The following is a 15,284-nucleotide window of genomic DNA, read 5'->3' as shown; positions in this document are numbered from 1 at the left end:
CAGATTTTCCGCCAAGAGAACACGCGAATTTTTTGGTACTCTCTTAAATACTCGGACATTTGAGATGGCTGTAATAACATAAATTTATGGCACTAAATCATTGCCTATTGTTGCTTTAATAACACATTACAATACATCAACGCATAAGGACATTGAAACCATTGGATTTTCTTAAAGTCGCTAAAATTTACACAGTAACCGAAAATTGAAACAAGGATAGCCGGTTACTGTGCAAGTAGAACGTTACTGTGAAATATTTGGACCACAGTCTTTTTTTCAAATTAGTGTCGTTTTTTCTGCATGGTGTGATAAAAAAAGTTTTTTTTTCAGATTAGTGCCGTTTTTCTGCGTGGTTGGATAAAAAGATCTGAATAAAAACAAAAAACTTGTTTTCCTTCAGAAAACTGCTATATTAGACAATCATAGTAAGAAAGGCCATTCTGAATACAGTTTTGGAAGAAAAAGGATTAAAAAAACAAAAAAAATTGTTTAAAAAAAAAAAAATTAAAATTTATTCAAAAGCTTCACTCTTTGTTTACAAAATAGCACAAAACCTACAAAAACTTTTTTATTTGAGCAAACTGCTTTCACGGCTTAAAGTAAGCATAAATAAGCAACTGTAAGACTAAGTGCTCACACCAGATTAGTTCGAAATTAGATTAAAAAGAAAAATTTCAAACCGGTTTTTCTCGACACTGGAAAGTTTTTGAAATTTTCTAATGTCGTTCGAATCACAATTAAAAGGGATTTATTATGATATATATTTCGACCCATTCCCACACTTTTTTTGGTACCTCATTTTGGTTGAAAAACTATAGGAAAAGGTTGGAACAAAAAGCTTTTCAAAAGTTCGGAACAAAAATCCCGATTGACACTGGCTGATGTCAGATACCTTAATAGAAATACCTCTTGTCTGATAGGTTCTTTGTGTTCCTTAATTTTTATGAACAAGCTCTTTGGTTTGACGTTAAATTTTAAAAGATTGCCGATGATCCGAGATTTTTTGAAACTCTTACAGCTTCAATTATAACATTGGTCAACTATCAGTCTGATTTTTAGATAATTGCGGCTTCCTAACTTAACCAAATAAATGCCTTGCGTTCTGGGATTGCAAAAGGCAGAAGATTGAAAGCCTAAAACTAAATCCTGACGTCTCCTTGACTTTGTACTAAAATATTAATTCAAGTTCTTAAGGAGAAACCTAAGTGGAGTCCAATGGGATTTTAAGCTGATGTTTTGACAATTTTCATCTGAAGTTTTAACACGGTATGACATTCAGCCATTACGATGCGAACTTATCCTGGTAAGCATTGAACCTTTTTACATCAGTAGATTTAAACTTCAAAGTTTTTTGAGATTTTTCGTTATCAAAAATGTTCACGTCCAATTTTTTGATTCATTTTTCCGGTGCTAGTTTACATTTTGCTGAACTATACAAAAAACTTTAATACATCATTATATGTTCTACCTCATGCTCCAATTTAAAAAATCATTTAAGGCAGCTTTCGCTTCTCCTGCTGAGGTTGAACGAGCGGGTAATGCTGGTAGGCGAGCGGAAGAAGCACCCAAGCCACTTGGAAGAAGCACCCAAGCAAAAAACCAGGACTTTTAGGCCTAAAATCGGAAAATTTTAGCATGCCTCCGATTTTTTTTGGATGATAAAAAAACAATTATAAGCACTCAGCTTCTCAAAAACCATCAAAATTTTTTCCAGCTCAACCATATTTTTTCTAGCAGATTTTTCCGGCATGATATTAGTAGATTTGGGTTTTTTTTTAAATTTGGACATATTTTATTCAAAAGACTTTTCATTGTTCTGTACTGCGTAATTAAGGTCGGTCCTAGAAAAAACAATTCACATTTTGTTTGTCTTGAGTCTTAAATTACATTTTTTCCTATTTTCTGATGTTGTAACAATCGCCCATACATCACACAGTGACGGAGCATGGAAACAGTACCTATTGATGACTGGCTGACGTCAATTACCCTAATTCGACTCGTTGTTAACCGTCTAGATCTAATCAAATGTTTTTCTGGTCTGTTATGGGCTAAGTAGAAAAGTACCCTTTTTAGGCCATCAGCCAACCGACATTTGATGAGCTTTCGCTTACATGCAAAAATAGCCCCATTGCTGGGTCTCGAATCCCCAGACTACGTGATTAATATTAAAAACACAGCTAAAAAATCATAATTTACTATGTTTTTACTGACAGTTATACACTAAATCCATTGGCGATTGCAGGAGCTAAAATGTCTGTAAAGTACCTAAATTGTCTCTAACAGTCTCTGGGCACCGGGCCTCCAATTCCGTGTTCTCTCGGAGATAACGTCGTTACCTCTCCGTTTTCGTGGCACGGCAGGGTACGAATTCAGTCCTGTTGTCCCACTGGATCTTCTTTTTGTCTGATCTTCCTCAGATAAGCGTCTTATAGTGTCTTTTTACCACGATGAGAGGCTTCGTTTTTCTCTTGTTTTTCTTTCAACTGATTTTCGTCTCTTTATCCGGTTGTTTCCTTTTCTTGTTTTTTTGGACAAAATGGCCGTTTTTACTTTCTGAGAAATATTCTAGCTACAATCGAAATTTTGAAAAACTAAAATTTTAAAAAAATTCTGACCCTCTTTTTAATATCAAAACCACCATTAAAGTCTTTACCGTCTTTGTTCGTTTTAAAAGGCGGGTTCGATTGTGCCAATCCGGGGGAATGGCACATTTTTTTAAGGTCTCGAAGCACTTTTATTATTTATCGGTTAGTTTGCTATCATCTGAAACTTAAACTTTTAATTTGTGTTCAAGCTCGTTTTTTCTAGCAAGTTTTTGTTTCTGCAAACAGTAAGGAATATTTTTGTACAACTATTGGTGGTTCAAAAAATTGTGGTTCAGTACAGTTTCTTTAATATGCAAAAATATATGCAATACTGAATTTTACTCTAAGTAAAACTGAGCACTTAAAGTTGTCGTCACGCTCTATCAAGTTTCTGAAGGAGTACGCAGCAATTTCATCTCAACTTTTAGTACCACATTCTACCTGAAAACTCCCATACAATTTTTTCGCTCGGGCTTGATCCTTGTGAAAAGGGTCTAGGCCGTAAAACAGTTTTGGTTTTTATGTTTTTTTATTTGGAGCTCATAATTGTCGCTCGTTTTCGACATTTTCGTTTGGGTTGTTCGAAAAAAAAACATAAAATTACGTCAGCAAAAACCAACTAAAAAGTAACAAAAAACTGTAGGTGAATTTTTTCGTTTTATTCCAGAGGTTTTCTGCCAAGAGAGCAAGCGAGTCTCTAGGTACTTTTTTGAGTGCTCAAACATTAGAAATGGCTGTATTTATAGAATTATCTAGCAGTAAGTCATTACCAATTGAAGCATTATTGACAGATTTTACGTTACCACATAAAGGATATTACCAAATTAGAAAACAATCACACCTCATCCAACTTAAAACTACTGAAGTACTGAACTCTTCGCTTGTACATCCTTTGTTGTTTTTCCTCACTTTGACGCTGCGGCGTATGGAAAAAAATCAAACTTGACTGGGCACAAGGAGACTGAATTAACTCATAATATCAGGGTTGGAGTTTTATACCTGAAGAAGAAACTATTAAAAGTAAAATTGAAGCAGTGGCACACCATTAAACTCCCCAGACCAGAAACCTATACGAAGGACCTGTCTCTAAAGTCCCGTAAAAGGCGCTCGACAAACAATAAAAAAGTTTATCACAACAGTTTTTGTTAAAAGAAGTTGCTTATTTTCTTCATTTTCTTATTTTTCAAAAATAAATTGAAAATCCAATAAGACTCATTTTCCGATGATCGATCACAACAGTTTTCTAAGGAATTTGTTTTTTTTACATCACAATTTCTTAAGAAGTTCTAGGAATTCATAGTGTTACATCAAGATCATCGATTAAGAAAACATCCTAAGTCATTTGATTTTCAAAAAAGAATAAAAACTAAGATCAAAAATTAGGATTTTTTTTGATTTTTGAAGCTTTTGAAACAACTAGTTGGCTTTTGAAGCTAATAGGACATTTAGAGTGACAAAATGGTATCTCAAAAAAGTTTCCAAAAAATGGACAGCAGACACCTTTGGAAAAAATAGTGAGGCTAAGGGCAAGCCCGTAGACAATGAGAGCAGTTCTTCCACTTAGCCACGAAATGATTTACTGCGAGCAGGCTACGACTTTTAAAAGCATTGTTAACAGAGGTTTTACCGCAAGAAACTACAACTATGTTCAACATTGCTGTTGTCAGAATTCTGCAATAACCTCAAAAAGAGAGTGTTCCATACACTGTGTTACAATTGATGTAACACCACTCATGTCGAACAAAAATTTATTATTAGAAACGAGAAATACAAAAACTCAGACTACTGGTTGGTCTCCAAATTTTGCAATGCGGAATTGGTGAAAATGCGGGGTTTCTGGATAATTGTACACTAGATCGAACAACCAGTATAATTTCTGACATTAGCGGCTATACGTTTTAGGCGAGAGGTGCCGGCAGGCTACGACTGTTAAGCAATGCTTACATAGTTTTTACCACAAGGAACTACAGCCAAGTTTAGTATTGCTGTAGTCACCATTCTGCAAAAATTTCAAAGTGAAGGTGTTTACAATTATTTTACAGTGGATGAAACTCCAACTATGTTGGAGAAAAACTTGATTACTAGGAATAAAGAGCACAAAGAAGCAGACTCATCGGATGCCCTTCATTTTCGGCAATGCGGAATTGGGGAAAGTACGGAATTTTTTGGATAATTGTACATAGGTCGAACAATCAAACTAATTTCTGATAAAAGCGGCAATACAGTTTAAGAAACAGATGCGAAGCTTGTCGTAGTTTTCACATAGTTTTGACCCCAAGAAAATTACAATCATGTTTAACATTGCTGTAGTCAGCATTCTGCGATAGCCTCTAAATGAAAATGTTTTATAAACTGTCTCACAGTAGATATAACTCCATTTTATTGGACACTCCAATTTTTATATTTAGAAACCAAGAACACAAAAATGCAGACTCGCCATTTGATCACCGAATTCAGCATTACGGAAATGGGAAAGAGAACGAGATTTTTCGGATAACTGTACATAGGTCGAAAAACCAACCTAGTTTCTGACACTGGCGGCATTACATTTCAGGAAAGAGATGCCATGCCTGTCATAAACACGCGCGATGAATTAGAAACAGGGAGATGACACTAAGTGTTTTGCCGCCGAGCATTTGTCGCATTTTGATCGGAAAAACACATTTTATTTTAAAAAACAACTCAAAATGAACAAAAAATTATCAGAAACTTTTTAATTTAACCAAAAGGTTAAAAGTAATACAGCTTTTTAGTTTCTTTCAGTTTATTTTCTTTTCGAAATTCAAAGTATATGACTCATTTTCTGATAATCGAGCACAACAATGTTCTACACACGAGGACAAAACTAAAAGCAACATCAGTTTTTTCTCTGAAATTGCCTGTTTTTCAGGTTGATTGTGAATTTTAGTCAATAAAATTTTGAGTTTTTTTGTACATAGACCAAGAGGAAATGATCCGAGCTACCATCTATGAAACAATTTAAACTTGGTTTCAAGGTCTACATTTTGTAAAAATTGTCCTACTGAAAAGCTGAAAAGATCAATCAATTGCAAAGACTCTTTCACATTGTGTAGAGTTTTTTTGCTATTTCAAGAAAATTTGCTTTCCTCTAAATCTATAATGAATGTTGATGCTGTACTAGAATTTTCTAAATCGGAAAAAAACTGTCTTTCAAACCAAAAAAGATTAATTTCATAACGGAGAGCTTTTATTATTTTCTCTGGTCCATACAGAAGCTTTTTGATAATTTCCTGAGAGTATTATCTGAAATCATTCTATTATCTGAAATCCATTTTAATTTCGAGCTCAATTTTTTTTTGTTATATAACCCTGCTCCTGAACGTGTTTTGAAACTAGCCTCAATAGCCAAGTTTGAAAGGTTTTTTATTTCAGTTAGTTGAACTTTGTGCAAATTTATCTTTAAGTTAATATGACATTCCTATGCTCTTGCCCTCAATTTCATGAGGCCCTAGATGTTGTTCGTCGGGCAAGTTTTTTTTGGTTTCATATGTTTTAGTGATAAAATCTCGAATCATTTGGCAAACCGTTTTTGGAGTTATATCCCAGCAAATTTCCAACATGCTTTCAAGATTTTTGACTTGAATTGCTCCAATACTTGCACATTCATCATGTTTGGTCTGTCAATATAATCATGATCTTCTTGTTTATTGACCTTTTTTTGAAGATTTTTTAAAATGTTCGCGATGAATACATGATTACAAGTTTTGGTTTTCCAACGTTTCTTTTCTTTTCAAACTCGTGGCCTCATCAACTTTGCACTTGGTTTAGAAAAAAATTTTCAAAAATTAGTTTTTAAATCATCAATACTTTATGTTTATACATGAGCTCATGTTAACATATTGTCCAAAAACCGATTTCAATTTTGTTGCTAACTTTTGTTTGGAGTAAGCTAAAAAAAAAATGTAAGTTTTTTTGCATTGCTCAAAACGTCTTCTTTTCGGTTTCCTGTCACAGATCTCACAATATTCTTATACGGTTGCGGAGTGGATGACAAATCAGTACCCTGTAAATTGGTTTGCCACATGGGCAGCGCACACCCTGTGCAAAACCACTAAGGTTACGGGCAAGCCATTGAGCGGATTTTATTAAAGGAAGCAAAACACAATGTTAAGCCCCAAATTCTTATAAATCAAAAAATAGAATAAAATTACAAAAATTCAGGTGTTTGCTGTGGAATTCTACATAAACCGAACAAACAAAGTGAAAGTAACATCCGCTGCAATACATTTTGGAAAAAAATCTACCTAGCATGAATCTGCAGGATGAATTTAGAAGTGGAGAGATGAAAAAAAAAGTCACACGATTGATTGATCAGTTTTCAAGATCGTAGTACGTAGTTAGAATCACTGTAAAATTCTTATTAACGCGTAAATATATCTTTTTGTTCCCACCATTTTGAAAATGGGGAGGAAGTTTGTATTCGGGTGTGTTTTAGTTTTTGTTTTCCACACAAAATCAGGTACCACAAAATAATTATCGGATTCTGTTGAGTGATAGATTTAAAAGCCCATTTCTGATATGCTTACCTAATTTTCGGGGACTTTTCTCGTGCACAAAAGACCGATAGCTCAAAGTTGCCTAATCAAGTAACGCCTTTCAAACTAACCAGAACTGACTGTTTTTTTCTTTTCAATACTGTGCTCAAATTGGTTGAAACAAAATAGGTCCTTCCGGTCTTTCGAGCATTAGGGTATTCCTGATTAATTTTAGTTTATACTTAATTGCAGCTAAAGACTTTGCAGACAATTTGAGCGAAGCAGTAACAATGCCGAAGTACTCCAACCAATCATGCCTTTTTTATGGATAAATCAGCATCAGCTATTGGATTGAATTCTATAAATTGACAGATTGAAAAAAAATTGAGCTCAGAAGTACCTGTGAATCGCAAGAGACTTCGATCATTTTGTGAACTGGCAAATGATTGATACCAGCTTTTGCCACAAAAATGCTCCTGCTTAAGGATTTCGAAGGGACGTTTGAACCCCTAAACATTTTCAAAATATCAAACATAAGAACTCAAAATATATTAACCGTACTTTCTTGACAAAAAAGCGAACTCCAATGTTTTTGAACGTTGGTCTCTCTGAGAAGGATATCCGATAATCTACGCTGCGAGGAAGTCATCAGAACTACTGCAACAAAATGAATTTTGTAAATTGATCGTCACTCAGACTAATTTTTGTATAAACCCTTACGACTTATGTATGTGCTGAAACGTTTGAAGTTCATGCATTTGCAAATTCTCAAATTGACTCACTTTTCGATACCGGAACAAGTCATTTTTTTCAAAAAAGGACATAACTAGGTGCAAATTTAGGTTAACTTTGGAACTGACTGTTTTTTCTCGGTTTTTTTTTGTAATGAGAATTTTGACAAAATGTCTAGATATACCAAGAGCAAATGATCAGAATTAACATCATCTATGAAATTTTTCACGTCTGGTTTCAAGGTTTTACCAAATTTTTTGGTCGGAAAACGCCACTTTCCACCAAACTCACTTAGTATTTCAAAACTTGTGAATTTGTTATAAGCAGCTGAGTGTAGTAAAAAGAGTCTCACTGAAGATATCAGGCTTTTGCTATTATTGTTTCAGGTTTTTTTTTTGCTAGTTCGCAAAATAGTTCACTCAAATCTTAATTTACTGTAAATGGTGAAAACTGGCATGTCCTAAGCCGAAAAAATCTAAATTGTAAGAACCAAAGCTTTATAATTTCAAAGAGGGTAGTAGCTCCGATTACTTGCTTTTGGACCATGAAGAAAATTTGACTAAATTCCAAAGGAATTTTTTTCCAAAATCAATCTTGAAAAGATGCACTTCAGGTAGGAATGACTTATGTTTGAGCTTATTTTTATCCGCTAGTCCTTTTGCTTTTTAAACTTTTTTCTTCTTAGCCGAAATTTTTATCAAAAAACTATGATATGTAACATATCCCTGCTACTGAACTCATCGCGCTTGTTCATTTGGGTATCTTTTTCAGCCCGATTTGAAGTGCTTTTTGTGTTAGTAGCTTGATATTTGTGGTAGAATTTAAAATTTTTTGACAAACATAGGTAGATTTCTATCCACACAATCAAATCATGTTTGCCCGTTTTGATTTTTTTTCACGCAACATTTTAATGTACAAATCTAGTTAAGAAAGAACCTAGCCTCATAATTGAAGAAGTGGGACTACATTTACAAGAAGGGGGACTACCTTTAAAATGTCTGGAAGTTTTGTTACAAGGAATCATTTGAAATTATGTGCTGCAAAAAATGTAACACAAATAATCAAAAACAAATGGAAGAAAAATTTATAACAAAAATCGAACAACCCAGCGTCGGAACAACCTATGATTAGAAAGAAACACAGACGGAAAAACTATTAAATATTGATGTTTGATGGGACCAAAATGTGAACATGAACTTTCCGTTCAAATTATCCTACAAAATATTTTGAAACGAAACGTTTTAATTAGGCTGAAGGTTTTACTGTTCAAAACACGAATCAAGGTTCACTGAACATACTATTTTCTTTTTCACGAAACACGCGATTAAATTTTAGTCAAAAAATTAAGTATGAAAAAAACTACTTTTTTTTTAACTTACGGGCGGACACAAGCAAAATATCTGGGTAAAGATCAGTTATTGAAAACAGCGGATTTGCAAATTTCACAACGGAAGAATTTTCCCATTCCAAACTTTTTTGTCGATCTTCAAACCGACGGGAGTAACTTTATGACGTTCTGTTTCTACACAAAACAAGTTTGTGAGCTTTTTGAAAATCAAAACTTCCGAATGATCTAAAAAACTTTTTCCTTTTCATTTAAACCAATACAAGCTAGGGGCAGAATAACTTCTCTATTGTTTAGCAGTGTCAAATATGATTTCGAAAATATAAATCCGAGAGTCACATCGTTGAAAAAAAAGAGCGACAAAATGTTTTATAAATCCGATAGTTATTACAAAAAAAGATGGATCACAGAAGTTGGCTTTGGATTCCAATTTTCTTGAAAACCAGAATTTTGGGAAAAAATTTCCCGATATCAAATACTCTGGAATTTATCGATAATCTGGCGCTCCGAGAAACCCAACAGTGCAAATACGATTTACCAAAACTCACCTGAAAAAGTTTATCGACTTTTGAAAAAGCTATAAGAAAATGCACTATAAAAACATAATTAAGCTTACATAACTTCCAAAGAGACACACCAAAAAAGTTCCCAAGGCTAATGCACTCTTTTTTTAAAAGAAAGATAACCTCTCTGCCATTTTTTACTTTTATCACATCAACAATACTTAAGTAGCCTCAAAAGCACAGCCGACAAACACAAAACAAAATTGTAAAATTTACGAAATAATGAACAAAATAACACGACGGTGGTTTGTGGAAGCTCTGCTCTCTTTCCACAAAAAATAGGGGTCCTTGGGTTTGAAATTTTGATTCTGAGGTACGACCGTTTGTCAAAAAGACAACAGTATCAAGAGCTCGTTCGTCCCGAAAAACATCTCTGAACTAAGATCCTTTTTCGGCTAATATACCAGTAGTTAAAATTTGTATTCAGCTTGTCAACGCTAAGTTCAATTTTCTTCTTAGAAATCTGAATACAAAATGTATTCTGCCCCTGGAGCAAAAATGAGAAGCCAAAACACCAGAGACGGAAATTTTAAGAGTTACGCAGAATAGCCATTTTGGAATGAAAGAAAAAGTTTGGGCTTGAAGATGACACTTCACAAAGAAGATTGGGGGTAACCCTGGTAAAGCTCCGACGGATAAATACGAAAAAAAAGGTTTTGCATCCAGATTGTTAAGTTTAACGAAAAGGAACATTCAATTATTGACCAGGAAACCTTGGGAGTGGTTTTGGATTTGCATCAGTTTCGAAATTATCTCAAATTGAATTTAATTTTGTGATTGTCAAAAAACGTAAAGCCCTACATTCAGCATTGTCAGTAAAGCATGAGAAAAAGCAATTCAAACAAATTAACCCGATGTGTGAATAGGTTTTTCCCAATTTTATTTTTGAAAATTCACATTTGACAGTAAAAGATATGGACTTTTACCAATTTGCTGTCAAAATAACCTGCCGCCAAACATTTCTTTCGCTCACAATATGACGACATTTTGCTTTAGCCTCAATAAAAAAATACTTGTACTTATTAAAAAAAGATCAGATCAGGTTACTGTTAGTTACAAAATCGCTCATAAATCACCAGTCGCTGTAAATTCAGTTTTGAGTATAAATACTCCGTCGGGAGATTTATCTTCGATCAATTTGATTGGTCAGAAATCTAAGCCAGGGTTTTCAATCCCATTTAAACTTGAGTTTATTGCCGCTATCATTTCGATGGTCAGACTATTACTTAAGATCTGTAACAAAAATAATTTTAGTTGAGGAAATTTCGATTCAAACTGTATACCACTTGACAATTCGGTGTCTTTTTAAGCGAATAAGTTTTTTGGACAACGTTCTACTTTATTTTGTTATGATGAACAAAAGTCATTAGTTTTAAAGCTGAATTTCCTTAAGTGGCTCAATATTTCATCAATCCCCACGGTTTCAGAAATTCGATTACATAATTGCTTTCTAATTCAAAGATGATGTGTTTTTTTCCGTGTCATCAGGCCTTGCTAACAAATACGGAACAGACTTAAACCCTCCTAGTTCTCCCATTGATCTCAAAAACTTTTGATCAAGCAAAGTATCAGAATTTTGGCCAACGAAGAAAAACTTGTTGCATGGTTAGTCACTTCAATTCAATTAAAGGACCTCTGCGAGTTGATAGATCTTTTGTTGAGAAATACGCCAGAGACCATCAAGAAAGTGACGTTTTTTTATTGGGCAGCAATCTGGTGGTCGCTTATATCTTTCCTCGTAAAAATAAATCTAAGCACGGCACGTTTACGGCGGAATAAATCCAAATGCAGAAATTTACGGCTGCAGAAAAAAAATATCAACATGGGAAATTCTTTTCCAACTAGAAAAAAGCCGGTAGAAATCTATAAGGTTTATTGGAGTTTTTTCAAACAAAAAAAAATTCAAAAAATCATTTCTTAATAGAGAAAAAGTTTCACCTCTAACTGACTGTAGGAAAAAACTTGAAGAATAAAGAAATATGTTTTGTTGTCCGTATATCGCTTGACAGAAAATGCTCCTGCAAAAATTGTACATAACACCTCATCATTTTTGTTCACAAATTTTTAAACGATATTTGCCATCTAATGGTTTCTTTAAAAAATCAAAGCCAATCATAGTCATGTTGCTTTTTATACAAATTCAACTCCTTTTGTGAACAAAACAATATAAAACTTATATATTTGAATGTTGAAAATAACAGATCGAATGGACATGGAGAAAGAATTTTATATACTGTAAAGGCAAAGCTTCGTCATCCAAAAAATTTAAATCTTGTTTTCAAGTATCATTCAAGAAGCTCATCCAAATTTAGTGAATTGCTAAACAAGCGTCTATCGAGTGCACATTTTCGAAAGAAAATTTTAAATGATAAGCTAACTTAATTCTCTATGGAAAAATTTGATGGCTAATGATAACTGTTTAAATCAAGGCAAGTCGATCCTATCAAAAAAATGGGCTCAGAATGGGGAGTTGCAACGAGAGGACGTATACTTCGCACTAAACGGTGACGATCATGGGTACAGAGTCCAACCTATACCTACAACAATCCATGCCACTCAAAAATCTTCGTCTTCCACCATCTCTCGATAGCCACAGCAGGTAACCTTAATAATGAAATCGGTAAATCGGAAAAAGGCTATCCTGATTACAACATAGTCAAAGCAAGATTATTTGACTTCTCGGACAAAACTGTCACGTTCAAATATCTTCTTTAACGCAATTGGTTCGGTTTTCAAGAGTAACTTTTTCCGGATCCATCACGCACGCTGAGAAAAGCCGCATGATTGTTCAAATTTACATGATAGAAAGCCAGTGAGAAAAATACTTGCCAAACTTCTTGACAAAGCAGACGAAACGCATACACGGCACCCAATAGCCTTCGACCCATTCGAATCAACCGCCAAATTTTTTCCGGTCTCTCCAGGTTCCTCTCTTTCTCTAGATTTGGCTACTCTGGATTCAATATTTTAAACGACTATTTTTTACAAATTGACGAATCATTACTCGGTGCTTTATTTAGGCTCTCATCCACTGCCCGAGACTTCCACCCATTTAAGATTTGTAGTAGGCGAAAATCAGTAAACCACGGATTTGGACAGCCCACCGGTCACAGCGGACCAGTAAAAGATTGTAGCATGAGGTCGGACGTGATCAACTGACAACCCAATTTTTGTCAAAAACCCCCCCAGAGGAAATCTTGACGACCCAAAAAATCTTTCCAGTTAAAGAGGAATGTGGGTTCCCCGAAATTTTTCGGAGAAAGACGTTTTGTAGACAAGATATTCGAAAAATGTATTCTTGGCCCGACAACGGACAGGCTGGGTCTTTTTCAGATCTCCTAATCCCTTTTTCTAGAACGAAGAACATGCCCACTCTAGCTGCCGATTCTGCCCTTACTTGATCATCGGTTACTCTATGATCATCTTTTCTCCGTCATGGTCATCTTATCTCCCTCAGTTCTATGATCGATACCAATGGGTCTTAGAGCTAGTATTCAATCTGCCGATCTTGCTCGTACTACAATCTGTCAGAAACCCAGGACAACATAGAATTTAAAATAAAAAGCGACATATCGTCTACAAAAAAACCTTGAAATCATGAAAAGTTTAGAAGAGTTCAAGAAAGACTTTAACAAAAAGCAAAAAACTTCTTTTTTGAACTGTTTTTACAATTTTTTCTTTTGTTATGCGTTTGCAACAATTAATGCTTTTATTGTGGTACAATTGTACGTAGGTAGCATGGATACACAACGTAGTTAGCTGTACGTTTAAAATTTAGCTGTCTGTAGTTAGAAGCACTGTAGATTTTTAAGTAACCTGTAGGGGAGGAACTTTGTATTCGGGTGTGTTTTAGTTTTTTTGTTTTCCACGCAAAATCAGGTACCAAAAATAATCATCGGACTGGGTTGAGTAATGTATCATATTAAAGCCCTTTCAGTCGTAATTTGAACCATCGTAAAACATTTGCAAAAAAAATTACCGGTGTCGAGAAAAACTTGTTTAAAAACCAGGTTAATGCAAGTTAATTTTTTTTGGAGTTTTTAGCTCTATTTTAGACACCAAAACTTCAAAAAAATTCAAAAACTTTCAGAAGACAAATTTGAATTGAAAAAAATGTTAAAAATTATTACTTTTTTGCAGCTGTTGAACGCCTCAAAGTAGTGTACATAAAAGCGGGTAAATTTATACAAGTTCGACACTTCTGATATCATTACCTAACTTTCGGGGGCTGTTCGCATGCACAGAGGATTGATAGCGCAAAAATGCCTAATCAACCAACGCCTTTCAAACTAATCAAAACTGGCTGTTTTTATCAATTTTTTTTTGAATTTTCGAATACTGTCCCCCGTTCGAAAAAAAATAGGTCCGACCGTTCCTTTGAGCATTCGGTATCTCCTTATTATCTTTTTTTTAATATTTAAATGCAGCTAATAATTTTTCAGACTGTTTGAGCGAGGCAGAAATAATGCTCAAGTACTCCAACCAATCATGGCATTTTTTATTAATAAATCAGCATCAGCTATTGGATTGAATCCTATAGATTGACAGTTTGAAAAAAAAAATGGAGCACAGAAGTACCTGCAAACCGCAAGAGATTTCGATAATTTGGTGGACTCGCAAACGATTGATACCAATCTTTGCCACGAAGATACTCTTGCTCAACGATTTCGAATGGATTGTTGAACCCCTTAACATTTTCAAAATGGCAAACATAAGAACTCAAAACAGATCAACCTTATTTTCTGGACAACAAAAGAGTGAACCCCAATGTTTTTGAAAGTTGTTCTCTCTGAGAGCGATATCCGATTATCTATGATGCAAGGAAGTTATCAGAATTACCTGCATCAAAAAGAGAGTAATGAAACCAGATCTAAACTCGAATTTATTATTGGATATTATTCTGATATTTTATTTCTATAAAATATTGAATACTAACCAATCATACTCATCAAACTAACAACCCACTTGCAACTTGCAGTTTCAGCACCAGAGCAATTTGAATTAAACTTAGAATACAGTTGTTCTCATTCTGGAAACTAGCTCGCATAAATCAGTGTACACTTGCATAAAACGGTGTAAACGCTACAATAACCTATGCCAACAGATAATTTAAGAGAAGGATGGTGAATGTAAACAAGAGAACTCATCCAAGTTAACACTCTTAGTTGAATCTTGGAGGAAAAAAAACCTTGCCTAAGCTTGTAAAGCTGAACTAAAAGAAACCTAATTCTATATTTTTGGCTGTCTTTTTAAGCAATTCGAGTTTACGCAACTGTGGAAAAGCACTCAACCGTAGCCAACAGACAGTTACAACTGAATCAATGAACGCAATTAAACAGAAAAAATAGAAACTGTTTTTTTTTTAAATCTTGACTTCCGACTTTCAAAGCAAAAAATAGACGAACTTAGAGCCCTTTGAAATTCCGATAAACTTATGACTGCCTATTGTTGAAGAAATTGACCCAATTGGAAAAAAAAACTGGATAAAAAGTTAATTTTTTTAAATCCACTGTTTCTCGTGATTTTTACACTTTTGCCGTTCGATAGTGGAGTTTCCCTTCCT

General features: G+C 34.4%; 1 protein-coding gene across 1 annotated transcript in view; it reads right to left on the bottom strand.

Moving 5' to 3' along the window:
- Positions 1-15,284, bottom strand: part of LOC134854559 (zinc finger protein 749-like) — a 354,798-nt gene that overhangs the window by 100,037 nt on the left and 239,477 nt on the right. The gene's annotated exons all lie outside the window — the stretch shown is intronic.

This window comes from Symsagittifera roscoffensis, chromosome 9 (assembly GCF_963678635.1).
Source record: "Symsagittifera roscoffensis chromosome 9, txSymRosc1.1, whole genome shotgun sequence".
NCBI classification, from domain to species: Eukaryota; Metazoa; Xenacoelomorpha; order Acoela; family Convolutidae; genus Symsagittifera; species Symsagittifera roscoffensis.
The sequence above is the reverse complement of the archived record's forward strand: the minus strand, read 5'-3'. Positions and strand labels throughout refer to the sequence as shown.